Raw genomic sequence first — 14875 nt, 5'->3', positions numbered from 1 at the left:
CGATGTCGGGTGATTTCAGAAGCTTGACTCTTCAGCCAGGAGGACCCCTAGTGCAGGACATCAAAGCGCTCAGAGAGTGCTCCTACCCAGCCCCAATACACATAATCCTGTCTGGGAGGTGGCTACACCTCCCTGTGACAGGAAACCTATTGTACTGTTCTCCCCTGCCAGAGTTTTGGTCAGCAGTAGGAGGCTGCTGCATCCATTTTATTAAGTTTCTACCGGGTATTCCAGTGCTGTCATGTCTCTCCCTCTAGAAGGGTGAGCTCATACTCCCACGCCAGTTGCTGGTGTGGGGGTATGATTCCAAGGTGTTTGACACCAAACACAACATTTTTCCGTGCAGCAAGTCCAAAGTTAGCATTTACCGTTTGGTTATAATGCACTTAAGAGTATATGGTCAGGCTGCACTACTGACAACCCCGGAGAAGAGATTCCAAAGGCTGCAGAGGGGCTCAGCTCATGCCTGGGCACCCCCCCCACATATAATCAAGCACCCTGCCTTCAGGATTGATAAGGCCTGCCATGAGGGTGACTGATAGGTTTGTATGTGCAGTATAGGGTGCGATATAGTTAACGTATATCTCAGTAAGGAGTGCATGCACCACCTTACTCAGCCTGCAGTAGCAGACCTGTGGAGTCATTTTGGGTGGCTTTCCAGGGGTGGCATCATACATGCTTCAGCCCCTGGTATGCCTCTGTTGTACCTATGCCATGTATAGTTTACCATATACTAGGGACTTATAAGGGCACCTCAGAACCAATCTGAACTGTACCTAAAGTACATGAAATCATTTTAGAGAGGAAGCAGCTAGGCTGGGGCCCTGAATAGCAGGGTCCCAGCCAGACTAATGTCGAAAAACAGTGAAACACCAGCAAAAAGTGGGGGGTAAACATGTGAAGCCAATCCTACTCTCCTACAGTAGGAAGCTTTGTTCAAGTAGGGGCCCTTGCTTCTAGTTAGGGTAAGGGGGATACACACTAAGATAACCCCTGCTCACCCCCTGAGTAGCTCAGCACGAGCAGACAGGCTTATCCCAAAGGCAAGTGTGTAAAGTATGTGGACTCAAAACACACAGTAACATAGTGATAACACCACAAATGGACACCACACCAGTCTAGAAAAATAAAGTATTTTTATCTAAACTCAACAAGACCAAAATGACAAAAATCCAATATACAGGTAATAAAATATGACTTTAGAACAGTTGTTGCAAAAATAAAGCTTGTAAAAAACAAATAGCTCCACTGTGATCTATTGCGACTTTGTGCCAGCAATAAATACAAAGTATGGCGCCGACCACGAGGAGCGTGGCATCGGGCACGGAATCACTCAGACCCCCAAACAAACAGTACAATGGAAACTAAGTCTATGATGATGCACGGTATCGAGGAGATAAGGCATTGGTGCCGAAGTCAAGGCCTGCTCCCTGGCTGCAACGGGTGAGGCGAGGCATCGTGTCCCAGAGGAGGCAGTGTGTCAAGTCCAGGACAGGGGAAGTCGGTTGCATCGACAATGAGGTGATGGTTGCAGTGACAGTGCGAAGTTGGCGAGTTCGTGGGGTCACCATCTGCATTTATCGGCTCTGTGATAACTGGATGCAGGCGCTGGTGTTGACTGAGTCAGTGTGAGTGCTGGTGTCGGTCACAGCTGATAAGTGCAGGCATAGATAGGCATCAGAACAGTGGTGCAGGCCAGGTGGTGGGTCCTGCACTTCACAAGAGGTGCCCCTGGCCTCTGTGCAGGCAGCGGCGTCATGGCAGTGTTGCTGACGGCGTCGGGGAAAGCTTTTCTTGCTTCTCTTAGGATTCTTCCAGCTCCCAACAGCAGGAACAAGCTCCAGTGGCCCAAAACTGGAACAAGCACCTCATGGCAGGTCTGAACTCTCAGCAATAGATTTCAGGTGAGCTGGGGTGAAATCTTTGTGTCCCTGAGACTTCAGAACAGGAGGCCAGCACACACAGGCCCTTGGAGATTCTTCAAGCAGGTTTCTCAGCAATGTTCCAGTCTTTGTCCTTTCCTTGGCAGAAGCAGCAACTGCAGGCCAACCTCACAACAAAGGGGCAGTACTCCTCCTCACAGATCTCCAGCTCTTCTCATTGACAAAGGTTCCTCTTGAGTCCAGAAGTGATTTAAAGTTCTGGGGTTTAAGGCCCACTACTTATACCTCATGTTGTCTTTGTTCTCTTTGTGCAAGGGTGTCTGAGCCCAGTCCAAACCATTACTGTACTTAGTGATGCAGTATCACCACAGGGGGTAGAGACAGAATTGTGCAAGGGAGACATTCCCTATTCAGGTGCAAAGAAAACTCCTACTACTCTAAATGCAGCCAAGCCCCAAACAGCCCATCTCTGAGTCACCCAGGAAGGGCCAGGGACACCTCAACCTCCCTCAGTGGCTGTCTACAGTGAATGCACATCCCAAGCCCCCGTCACTCCTAAACCAGAAAGTCACTCCACAAATAGGCAGAGGCACACAGAATAGTTAAAAAGGAAAATGCCTTCTTTCTAACAGTGGCATTTTCAAAAACACAATTTAAAAACCATCTTTACTACAAGATGTGTTATCAATTTCTGAGTTCAGAGAGCCTAAACATTATATCTCAATCTTGTCCCACTGAGAATGTATACTTGTAAGATGTTACAAAGTATCCCCCATGCTATCCCATGGGTCAGATAGCTTTTCAATAATACAGCATTAAATTGGCAGTATTTCATTAACGAGACATGTCACACCCACCAGTACATGTCTCACCTTTCACATACCCTGCATCCTGCCCATTTGTGTACCATGGGCTTACCATAGGGGTGCCTTAAATGTAATAAAAGGTAAGGTTAGGGCCTGGCAAGTGCATGCAGTTGCCAGGTCGACATGGCACTATAAAACTGCGTGCAAACACTGCAGTGGCAGGTCTGAGATACCTTTTCCGGGCTACGCATGTGGGTGGCACCATCCATGCTGCAGGCCCACTAGTAGCATTTGATTTACAGGTCCTGGAACACTCAGTGCACCTTCCTAGGGACTTATCAGCAAATCAAATATTCCAATCAGGGAGAACCAATTGTAATAACAATTTACACAAGGAGCACTTGCACTTTGACACTGAACAGCAGTGGCAAAGTGCTCAAAGCATCTAAACCAGCAAAAGAGAAATCCAGCACAGCATCAAAAATACTAGAGGTAGAGGAAAAAAGTCAGGGGAAACCACGCCAAAAATGCCAAGTCTAGCACATGTATATCCATGTGGATGATGGTTCAGTATCACAAGTATGCAGTGGGTTAGTGGCTTTGAGAAGTGCTGATTGGGGCTTAGTGATGGTAGGATATAATGTGTTGCATAGTCTAGTATCAAGAATGTATGGCAATGTTGTTTATTAGTGTTTGTGGAATGCAACGGAATCTTGTAGGTTGGTGTTCCAAAGATGTGGTGCAATTTGTTAATGTTGCTGCCCTTCTCTTCAGTATGGTTGGTGGGCACACTGGTACCCACAGAGCAGATTTACAAATACACACTTAAGTACATCCTGCATCACTAGTGTTGGAAATTTGTGTGTGTTGACGGGAACTGGGATAGAAAAGGAGAATAAATAAAACAGTCATATGTATCTCTCACCTAGTGCCAGAAATTATATTTTAAAGGAGAAGGAAAACCATTTGCAAACACCCTGCAGGGAAGTGTGGAGGGGGATAAATGGAGCAAAGAGAAGATCTATTCACCCAATTCAATTTAATTTAGTTTATCAATCTCAGTGTTAGAAATGGGTGTCTCTAGTTGGCAAGGGTTTGCACCTTTGTCCAATTAGGGACCCTTCCATCTAGTCTGGATAAGGGAGTCACACTCCTAAAATAACCGCGGCTCAAACCTGTGGTAGCTTTGCACGAGCAGTGTGTAAAGCATTTGCACATAACCCACAGCTACACAGTGAAAGCACTACAAAAGGACACCCTACCAGTTTAGAAAATATCCAATATTTTTACATATCCAAAACAAGACAAAAAACAATAAAAATCCACTATACAGTTCTCAGAAGTCTTCAGTAATCAAAATAGACTTGAAAAACAGTTCCTTGAAGTCAATAGCACCGTCTGGGGCTATCACGGCATCGTGAACAACAAATCCAAACAGTTCTGGTTGACCACGGCATTGTGGGCCAGCTATGGTGTCGTGAAGACCCCCCAAAACAGTACCTTTAGAAATGCAGGGGGTTGGCGACCTCTCGATGAGCTCAGAAGAGCTGGGATCTGCAGGCGTCAGTTCCGGAGGTCAGAGCAGGAATCATTGGGCCCTTGAAGTCACAGTTGTTGCAGATCAAACTCCTCGCGGCTGAAAACGGGAGCGCTGGTGTCGGTGAGTGCCGTGGCTGCAGTGCGAAGTGCAGCGGTGCGGCCTGCAGTGCCCTGAGGTCGTGGTGCAGGCATTGGCTCGTGAGGATCATCCAGTGGCATCGGTGAGAACAGGGCAGCAGTGCAAAGTGATGTGGTGCTTGTTGCAGTGCTGGCAGGTCACGGTGCAAGCAGCGGCGTCATCGTTGCTGAAGCGCTGTCTTCAGCTGATGAACTGGAGTCGGTGGTGCCAGAATTAGTAGGCCGAGGCTGCGGTGCGGGATGAGGAAGGTGTGTCACGTAACTTCCGAGCGGTGCCTTCGAACCATGGTGCAAGCAGGTGTATCGATGATGGTGTGGACGGGCATCGTCGGGCATACCAAGGTGGTGTAGTGAAACGAGGTAGTGTGAAGTGAGATGCCCACAGGTCACGGTGCAAGCAGCGGCTTGGTGGCGGCGTCAGGTTAAGTCATCAGTGAGACCAGGGTTGCGGTGCGGTGGTGCCCTCTGCAGTCAGCAGCAGCATCGTAGACGGCGTTGGGTTGCTTTTTCTTCTGTTGCAGCACAAAACACACAGTCCCCAGTGCTGATGGAAGAAGAGCTTGACGTCTTTTCTGTTCCTGAGACTTTTTGAACAGGGGGCAAGATCAGCATAAAGCCCTTAGAGAAGCTTACAAAAAGAAATTGCAGAAAGTTCAGTCCAGTCCTTTCACTGCCTAAGACAGAAGCAGCCACAGCAGGCCAACACAGCAAAGCACACAGCAAAGTGGTAGTCCCTCCTCACAGCTTCTCCAGCTCTTCTTCTTGGCAGTGTTCTTGGTTCCAAAAGAGTTCCCTGAAGTATTTTATAACCCTGAGCCTTCCAACAGGAGGCAAGCTCTACTTCAAGCCCTTGGAGAAAACTCAAACAGCAGGAATCCAGTCCTTTCCCTGCCCAAGACAGAAGCTGCAAGCAGCAGGCCAACACATCAGAGCACACAGAATAGTGGCAGTTCCTTCGGGCAGCTTTTCCAGCCCTTCTTTCTGGCATGTTCCTTAGTTCAGCAGTAATCTAAAATACCGGGGTCTAGGCCCCAATATATATTCACCAAAACACTTTGTTCTCTGGAGGCAGAGAGTGTATTTGCTCAGCCAAAACCAGTTCTGTCCTCTCTGGCCCAGCTTCCTGGCAGGAGGTGGAGACAGCATTGCCCAAGACAGACAATGCCTATTAAGGTGCAAGGGAAATCTCCTCCCACCACTCAAAATGCAGACCGTGCCTATTCAGGTGCTAGTGAAAACTCCTTCCACTACTCTGAATGCAGCCCAGGTCTATTAAGCCCAGCCCTGCCTCATCCAGACTCTCTGGAGCTACACAACATCCCTAGACCTGTCACTGTAAAGCCAGACAGTCAATGCACATTCTAGCAGAGGCAACCAGGATGACTAAGCAAGAAAATACCAACTTTCTAAAAGTGGTATTTTCAAACACAAAATGTAAAAATCACCTTTACTAAAAGATGCATCTTTATATTCTGAGTTCAGGTATATTAAACTTTATTTTACCATCTGGTCCAAATGGGAAGTTATATTTATAAGATGTTATAAATTAACTCCCATAGTTTCCTAAGGGCCAGATAGCCCTTCAATAGTGAACAACTAAATTGGCAGTATTTCAATATCAGGACAGGCCACACACATCAGGGCATGTCCTACCTTTCACATATACTGTACCCTTCCCACAGGGGTGCCTCGGGGATACCTTAGGGGTGACTCACATGTAATAAAAGGGAAGGTTAGGGCCAGGCAAGTGGGTGTACTTTCCAAGTCGACATGGCAGTACTAGACTGCACACAGACACTGCAGTGGCAGGTCTGAGTTACCTTTTTTGTTGGTGTCACAACCAGTGCTGCAAGCCCACTAGGAGCATATGGTTTACAGGCTCTAGGCACACACAGTGCACTGTTCTAGGGACTGACTAGTAAATCAAATAACCAATCATGGAATCACCAATCCATTACAACAATTTACAGACAGCATATGCACTTTAGCACTAAATAGCTGTGGTAAAGTGCCCAGAGTCCTAAAACCAACAACAACAGGTCCGTAAAAAATAGGAGGAAGAAGCAAAAGGTTTGGGGATAACCGTGCAAAAAGGGCCCTTTCCAATACTCAGAATGACAGAAAGTTAAATCAGTCTGGTCAGGATTTCATCCCATTAACTTCAGATCAGTAAAGAGGTTGTAGCATGGAATATTAAGTAAGGAAGATTGAATTACAAGAAAATCAGAGCCAGAATATCGAGGAGGTAAGTGCATAAAATATGCTGTGGTCTAATATTCTTAACTACACAACTGTGTACCTTAAAGATATGTACATCACATTACCAGAACATCATAGCCAAAATATCGAGGACCAAAATATCGAGGAGTACATTTAAGTAAATATTGATTTGCTATTTTTAACTCCACAATTATGCATCTTGAAGATAAATATTCATTCAGTGAAAAAAAATCAAAGGATAAAATGAAGCTTTGATATTTTAGATAGGTGTTTACAATAAAGAAAAGCTAATGTTTAAAAATTAACAATTCTTTGAAATTCACCTACTATAGTTTACTGCGCTAACTATAACCCACGTCTCCACCATGCACTGCTTATGACCTGACACATTACATCACTCACTGCATGTTAACTGACATAACTGATGACGTCCCGAATGACATCTTTGTTGACATTACTGATGATATCATACAATCATTGTGACACTGTCCTACAGCCTTATCAAACTTTAAGTATTTCAACACACCACACCTATGTTCAACACACCACACCTATGGAACATTTTCTAATCATCTAAATGGGATCACCCTCTTAAAGCCTTCACATGAACCACAATTTAAAAGCAATAGGTTGAAAGGTATACATGTCACACCTTCTGTCAGGCCCTTTGGCCATATCTCCATAGTTTAGTAAAATACACTGGACACATTCCTGAGATGGGCATAATGCTATACAAATTTAGAGCCATGCTACCAACCCCAGTATGAGATAAACCATCTCTAAAGGGGACACTCCAACCTTCTACATTATTCAGTAATCTGCAATGTCTAAAAATCTTTGGTGTAAAATACTTGCCCTTCTCTTGGACCAGAAAGGACTCGCTTCCAGCTCCATTACATTTAGAAAATGTATCCACTACTCGGGCCACTCAATAAGGAAGGAGCTTGACTTATATTGGGCAATGCACCCTTTCCAGCTTTTATACTTTTGCTGAATTATTCTGCTCCCCTGCGTGGGATGATGTACTGGTACTATCTCAGAGTGTATGTTGTAAAAACTTTAATAAAAATATATTTGAAAATAAAAATCTTTGGTGCAGTTCTAGAAATAAACATGCACAGCTTATACAATTTGTCTACACTACATTATTACAACTATTTAACATGGGCATGTGACAAGATATTCACTGGTGGTTAATGCATTGTGAACAGCAGCTTTGGATTTTCTCGCTGATTTTTTAAACAGGCTCTGGCTTTATGCCACATCCTACTTTCAAACATACCTCTGCAACCCAGATCAGGTGCACTCAATGTTTAACTTGTTTGAAATGGAGTATTTGTTTATACCCCTGCTGAGCCTTTTCACCTCTAGTGCTGAGCCCTTTTTTGGCTATTTGGAGAAAGTGCATGCTTAGGGCTCCATAACTTTTTTTCACATAAACTATACATGCCAAATTTGAATCCTTTTTTCCAACATGCTGGTAATTCTAAAGGTATCCAAGGCTTGTAGATACTTCTAGAGGGGACTGAGAAAATAGCCAAAATATGTCTACATGGTGAGTTTTGGGGCAAAAACAAGAAAAAAGGGCTCTGGAAAAAAATCCCTGGTTTGTTTTCTAAAAAGGGCATGAACAAAAAGTTTGTTGTGCTTAAGTCAGCATCTCTCCAACTTTCAGGAACATGCAGAGCTGAATGAAAAAAGCAATATTTTTATCACAGTTTTAGCATTTTTCAAAGAGGTAGCCAATGTTTCCTATTTTCTGTGTTGGTAGTTTTTTTTCTTCGAATTTTATATAGCATAAACTAGACTAGAAGGTATCAGAGTGCTTTACATGAGCACCAGTTGTGTTAGAGACGGGCACATTAATTATTTTGTTAGGTTACAGGGAAAATAAGTGATTTGACCAGAATCACAGTATGTTGAGGGTCCCTGCCGAGACACAAACTCATTTCCCAAGCTCCGAGGATGACTGCTCTAGCCGTTAGGCCGCATCCTCTACCCTTGTAGTGAAAATCAGTGTGAAACGCGTGGGTTGTCCAGGAAAGGTATAGATTTCTAAAAAGCAGACACAATTCTAAATTCAGAAAGGGGTCATATGTGTAGATCACTTAAGATTTTCCAGAAGAATCATTGGGGCATTTGAACAATGAAATGTTGGAGCATTGAGCTGCGCCAAATTTAGCAGCACCGCACTCCGACATTTCCAAAATGCAGCGATGCACCGTATTTACAAGAATACGGAGCACCCGTGTGTTTTCCCTAGTGCTGGTGCTACAATTAGCTGCCTAGCGTCAGCGCGTGCACCCTTGCACCATAGTGCCTGGATGCCTGCCTTGTTTATGTGCAGGAAGGCCATTATAAACAATGGGGTATTCCCAAAAGGTCCCTGGACTTGGGTATCGGTTATTATAATGAAACAATGGTCCTGGACCAATTATTCAAGGAAGAGTTAGATTAACAGAATTAACAACTTATTTGAGCTTACATTAATCAGCTCCCAAACGTCTGTAAATCGTGAAAATAAATGTGCAGAAAAAACCACTAAGTATTATTGCAATATATTTATTTAGTCATTTAACCCCTTCAGTGCCCGCCCCTTTCCCCGCCCAATGCCGGCCGTTGCATTAGCGGGCGGGGTCTATGACGAGCTGGACTCGTCATGGGCACAGCGCCACCGCGGCCCATGACGAGTCCAGCTCGTCATGGGCACTGAACGGGGTTAAAGGAACAATCATTAGAGGGTCAAGAAGGTAGGACAATGTTCCAGGGAACTTGTAAGAAGGAGTGCTCAAGTGTATATATAGGAGTCAAGAGAGCTCAAAATGTGTTGAAAAGTAAAGGGCATATATTTACAAGACTGTACAAAACTGATAAGAAACAGTCCAAAACCTGTTAATTGTTAAGTAGTTAATTCTGTTGATCTAACTCTTCCTTGAATAATTGGTCCAGGACCATTGTTTCTTTATAATATGTGCAGGAAGGGACATTGTGCATTCTTCAGCACACACAGAAGTAGCAAATCGTCAGGTGTCGCTTCCTGCACATAAACAAGTATTTGTGGCATTTTGCTCTTTCTATGTGTGCTGCAGAATGCAGCACACATAGAAAAAGCAATATTGAGGAGAAATGATTTTGTATTTCTCCTAATTTCGCCATTCTGATGCCTGCCTTTGCATCGGGTTAGTTTTTGGCTCTTCCTCAGATTTCCACCTCCTTGTAAATCTTGGGCAGCATCAAAAAGCAATCTGTGCTGTGGTGGAATATCTACAGCAACACCCATTGCATGCCCCTTTCACACAGATACCTGCGTGAAAGTGTACCATATTTACAATGCGGCGTTAAGACACAAAAAGTGCTTTGTAAATATCGAGCAAGGCAATGCGCCATTGGAATGTCCTTAAAAATTATGCTCCTGTGGCACAATATTCTTGTAAATATGCCCCTAAGTGTTAAAATAAAGAAACATTGAGAATGAATAAGACAAAATGGGCATTTGTGACAATGTTCTCATCTGTAACTTTTTGTCATGACGGCAGATTTACTAATAAACTATTACATCGGCTAGACCCTTCTGATTGCCAGGATATATAGGGTTTGTAGGTTCTCTGAGGACCCAAGGTACTCAGAGCCAACTACTGAGATGCACTGTACAATGTTTTTTCTTTGTGTACAGAGTAGAGACCAATTAATATGGTGAACTATGTACAGTGAAAAATGGTTATCAAGGAAACCTATGTATTTCTGGAATAGGCACAAGAAATGGAGTTAAGGAACAGTGGTTATTTGTGCATCTCTGAATTTGTAGATACTCATATTAGCATATGATTTAGAGGCTATTTTTCAAAACATCCTCTTTTTTACACATTGTCTTAAATTTGGAAGGCACAAATGCAGCAAAATCGAATTGGTAATAATACATGTTCTACTATTCTATGCTACCACATGTCTTCCAATAAAAAATGGTACATTACTTGTGTGGGTAGGTTTAGTGATCGCAACAGGAAACTGCCCAAAACGGTACATGGGTACAGCACATTTATCCACTGAAAACAGACCCTTTTCTTCATTGTGGGTAGCTGTCGCTATTGAGCCCTAGCTCAACCGGCACCTAGAAAAACCTAGCAAACCTGAAATGTTTTTTTAATTAGACACCTGCGGAACTCCAGTGTTGGGTGACTTGAGTGGCTCTCACTGTTTTTTTTAACCCAGAATCCCTTGCAAACCACGAACTTTGACCAAAAAAACAAAGTCTCCACACATTTCTGTGATGGAAAGTTCTGGAGTCTGTAGGAAGCCACAAACTTCCTCCCACCCAGCATTCCCCCAAGTCTCCCGATAAAAATGGCACCTCACTTGTGTGGGTAGGCCGAGTACCTGTGGCAGGAAACAGCCCAAAATGCAACATAGATGTATCATATTCTTCCACCCACAACTGACCCTTTTTTTGCAAAGTTAGTAGCTGTGGATTTTGGGCCATAGTTCAGCTGGCACCATGGGAAACCTAGCAAACTTGCATATTTTTTAAAACTAAACAGCCGGGGGAATCCAGGATGGGGTGACTTCTGTGGCTCTCACTAGGTCATTTTACCCAGAAGCCTAACAAACACCAAACCTTTGCAAAAACACACATTTCTGTGATGGAAAGTTCTGGAATCTGCAGGAAAATACACAAGATTCCTACCACCCAGCGTTTCCCCACTTGTGCCAATAAAACTGCTGTGCCATTTGTGTGTCAAACCAAGGTCAATGTGAGACCCTTCACAAGAGAACAGATAGTCTTTCTGCCCCCTCAGGAGGCAGATTGGGGTAATTACCCCCAATCCTCCCAATTGGGGGGCAGAAAGCCCACAAGACACGAGGATCTTTAAAAATAAATAAAGGGGTGGGTGCTGCCCACTCTGGGCATGGCTATGCCCCCACCCACTAAAAATTATAGTGACAATTTTTCTGCCCCCCAGAGGGCAAATTGGGTGATTGACCCAATCTGCCCCCATATGGAGGCTGGAAGCCCACTAGACACCAGGGAATGTCCTAATAACAAACAAATGTAGGAGTGGTCGCTTTCCACAACATCCCCCACATCCAATAAAAGGGCATACAGACTTTCTGCCCCTCCTCTTTGGGGGGCAGATGAGGAAATTACCCTATATCTACCCCCTGGGAGGCAGAAAGCCCATTGGACACTAGGGTGAACAAAAAATAATATTGGGGTGAGGGCTGCCCAATATGGGCATGGCCATGTCCCACCCCTAAAAATAATAAGGCAACAATATTTCTGGACCACCCAGAGGGCAGATGAGGGTGATTGCCCCAATCTGTCATTCGGGGGGGGGGGAGGATAAATCCCACTAGACAGCAGGGAATGCTCTTTTAAAAAATAAGTATAAGGGTTGGGGCTGTCAACCATGTGCATGGCATGTCCCCACCCCCAACAAGCAGGCCAACAGTGTTTCTGCACAACTGGGGGCCATATGGGCTCAATTATCCCTGATGCAGGCAGAAAAACAAAACAACAGATTGCTCCAGCCTGGAGGGAGCTGAATAATTTGCTTCTACCTGCAGATGGAAGCAATGGCAGCTCATGCAGCATGTGGGGAGCAAGCTGGGGCTGCAGGGGCCTAAGATTCCTGGCTTCTCGCCCTCCAACGTGAGTTTGGTGGATTCCCAGGGTGGGCACCATTAAATGATGTGGGCTCCAGGGAAGTGTTCCCCAGGGTGAAAATAGGGTCATGGAGGGGGACAACATGGCCTCCCAACCATTTTAAAAACAAATACTGCCCTGGGAGATGGGATCCCCTGGCCAGAGAACGCAGGAGGATGGGGGCCGCCCTCCACTTAATTGCACATTCCAACAATAGGCTCCGTGGGGCTTGTAATGGTTCGGCAGCAAGGCCTCAAGACCCCTCCCCTTAAATATACCCAGGTCCAGGGAGTTGGGATCCCCAGGACCTTAAATGTGCTGAGGAGGTGGGTCATACAGTTGCCCCCTCCTCTGATACATTTATAAAATGATTGCCGCCAGTTTGTTTTTTTTAAAAAAAAGGTACCACCCTAGATGATGGTTAATCAGAGCCTATAAAGGCTCAGAGAGGAGGGTCGGTGGGTCCCCTCCCCTTTTATTCAGATTTGGGCCCAGGGGGATAGGGTCTCAGGGCTTAATTAGGCTCAGGGAGAGGGGGTGCATGTCCCCTCCCTTTATTAATTACTCAGCCCTGGGGGATGTGGCCCTTGGGGTCAATTAAGGCTTGGTGAGGTGGGCTGCACACCTCTCCCCTTAATATATATGTTTTGGCCCCAGGGGATTTGGTCTCTGGGTCCTGATGACCAATCCTACACTGCATGCACTAAAGGCTGTAAATGGTGTGCGGTTGGCAGCCTGCTGGGGGGTTGGCAACAAGTCCAGTAAGCAGACCAAGCCCTGTGGCAACACTCTGCTGTGCCCCACCAAAGGTTGTATGCAGCTTGGGGGTTGCTGCTTGTGGGGAACTGGCTGCAAGACAGGCCCTGCTGCTAACCCAAAGCCATGCACGACCGATGGCCATCCACAGAATGGGGTGGGCTGCCTTGGGGTGGCTACCAGAAGCCAACCATGTGCCGCACTTGACAAAAGTCCATGTGCAGCATGGGATTGGCTGCTTGTGGAGGGGGATTAGCTACAGGGCCTGCCGGCAGGCTAGGCCCTGTTGCCAACTTCCTGTTGTGCACGGCCAAAGGTCATGCACAGCATGAGCTTGGATGCCTGGGGGGTGTTTGCTGCATGGTCTAGCCTTCAGCCGTGCACAGTAAGGGGTTGGCTTTACGTATGGTAATAACATTTTACTTTACTTTAAAAAAAACTAAACAAAACCAAGGCTAAGGTAACATCATAGTAAGGGGAATATGTCAGTGACAACCTTAAACTTTTTAACTCAAGGCAACACAGAAATTCACAGGCTGTACAATGGTAGAAAAGTAGCATGGTGGTTACCTGCTTTACCTGCTACTATGTAAATTATAAAAAAAACTAACATGGATGATCCCATCAGTGTTGTCATCAATGATGTTATAAAACATGTTATGACAGATGTAATTTGTGGGGCCCTAAGCAGTGCCTGGCAGGGGCGAAAGTAGTTAGCTCTCCAAACTATATCTGGTGTATTTTGTGGGTTTTTTTTTGTTCAAAATGTTAATTTTGCCACTGACATATTCACCTAATTATAACGTCCAGCGGTGTCTCACTTTTGTCTTGAATGAACAACATTAGTGCTCTAGTTGCTCATGAGAATACTGAGAAGAAGCTGCAGTTGATCACTAGGCAGTTAACAGAAAGGCTGCTGGTTTTGAAAGTACAAGTTTCAGTCTGCTATTCAGAATGTTTTACTGAAATGGATGAGGAAGATATTTGTAAACTCATAGAAAATGTGCACTCTTTTTGCTTTCTAGAGCACTAATCATAATTTTTATGACAAAAAGAGTTTGTTTACAGCTTCGATTCCATCAAGATGGCTTCAGGTGGACAACACTTTTGTCATAAATACAGCATATTAGCTCTCTACTTGTTCATTAGAACACTGAAACTGCAGTTGATTACTATGGAGTTAACTGACAGACTGATGTTGGTGTAAAAAGTTCATTTCATCTTCTTTTCAGAATGTTTTACTGAAATGAAATGAAATGAATGGAAATGAAAATGTGCCATGATTTTTGTTTTTTACAGCACTAAACATAATTATTAGAACAAAAAGAACCCCCTGTTTTGTTCCATTCTGAAGGAAACACATTCCCTCCCTCCCTCCCGGCTCCCTACTTATGACGCCCACGCGTACGCGCAGCGGACTCGCGCAGCGGGCGCTCCGATTGTGCGCCGAAGGCGTGCCAATGGCAAGCCCGTCTGCGCCCGTCCGCGCCTGGACCGTGCCCAGCGCCAGACCCCCTGGCCCCCGCAGATGCCAGCCCACCCGCAGGACCTACGACACCGCCTCCCTCTACGAACTCAACACCGGCCGAGTCCCCAGCTGCCACCGAGCCACCCCTGGACGCACCCACGGACCCTTCACCTGCCAATCCTGCAAGTTCTCCTGCATCCAGACCTGCACCACACCCGCCAAGCCGACCCCCAGCAGCAACCACCTCAAGTGTATCCTGCTCAACACCCGCTCCGTCCACAGACACGCCGTGGAGCTCTGGAACCTCCTCGACTCAACATCTCCAGACGTCGCTTTCCTCACGGAAACATGGATGAATGCCTCCTCAGCGCCCGACATCGCCATCTCGGACGGATACAAGATCATCCGAAGGGACCGCATCAAC

Source organism: Triturus cristatus, chromosome 4_2, assembly GCF_964204655.1.
Source record: "Triturus cristatus chromosome 4_2, aTriCri1.1, whole genome shotgun sequence".
In the NCBI taxonomy this organism is placed as follows: domain Eukaryota; kingdom Metazoa; phylum Chordata; class Amphibia; order Caudata; family Salamandridae; genus Triturus; species Triturus cristatus.
The sequence above is the reverse complement of the archived record's forward strand: the minus strand, read 5'-3'. Positions refer to the sequence as shown.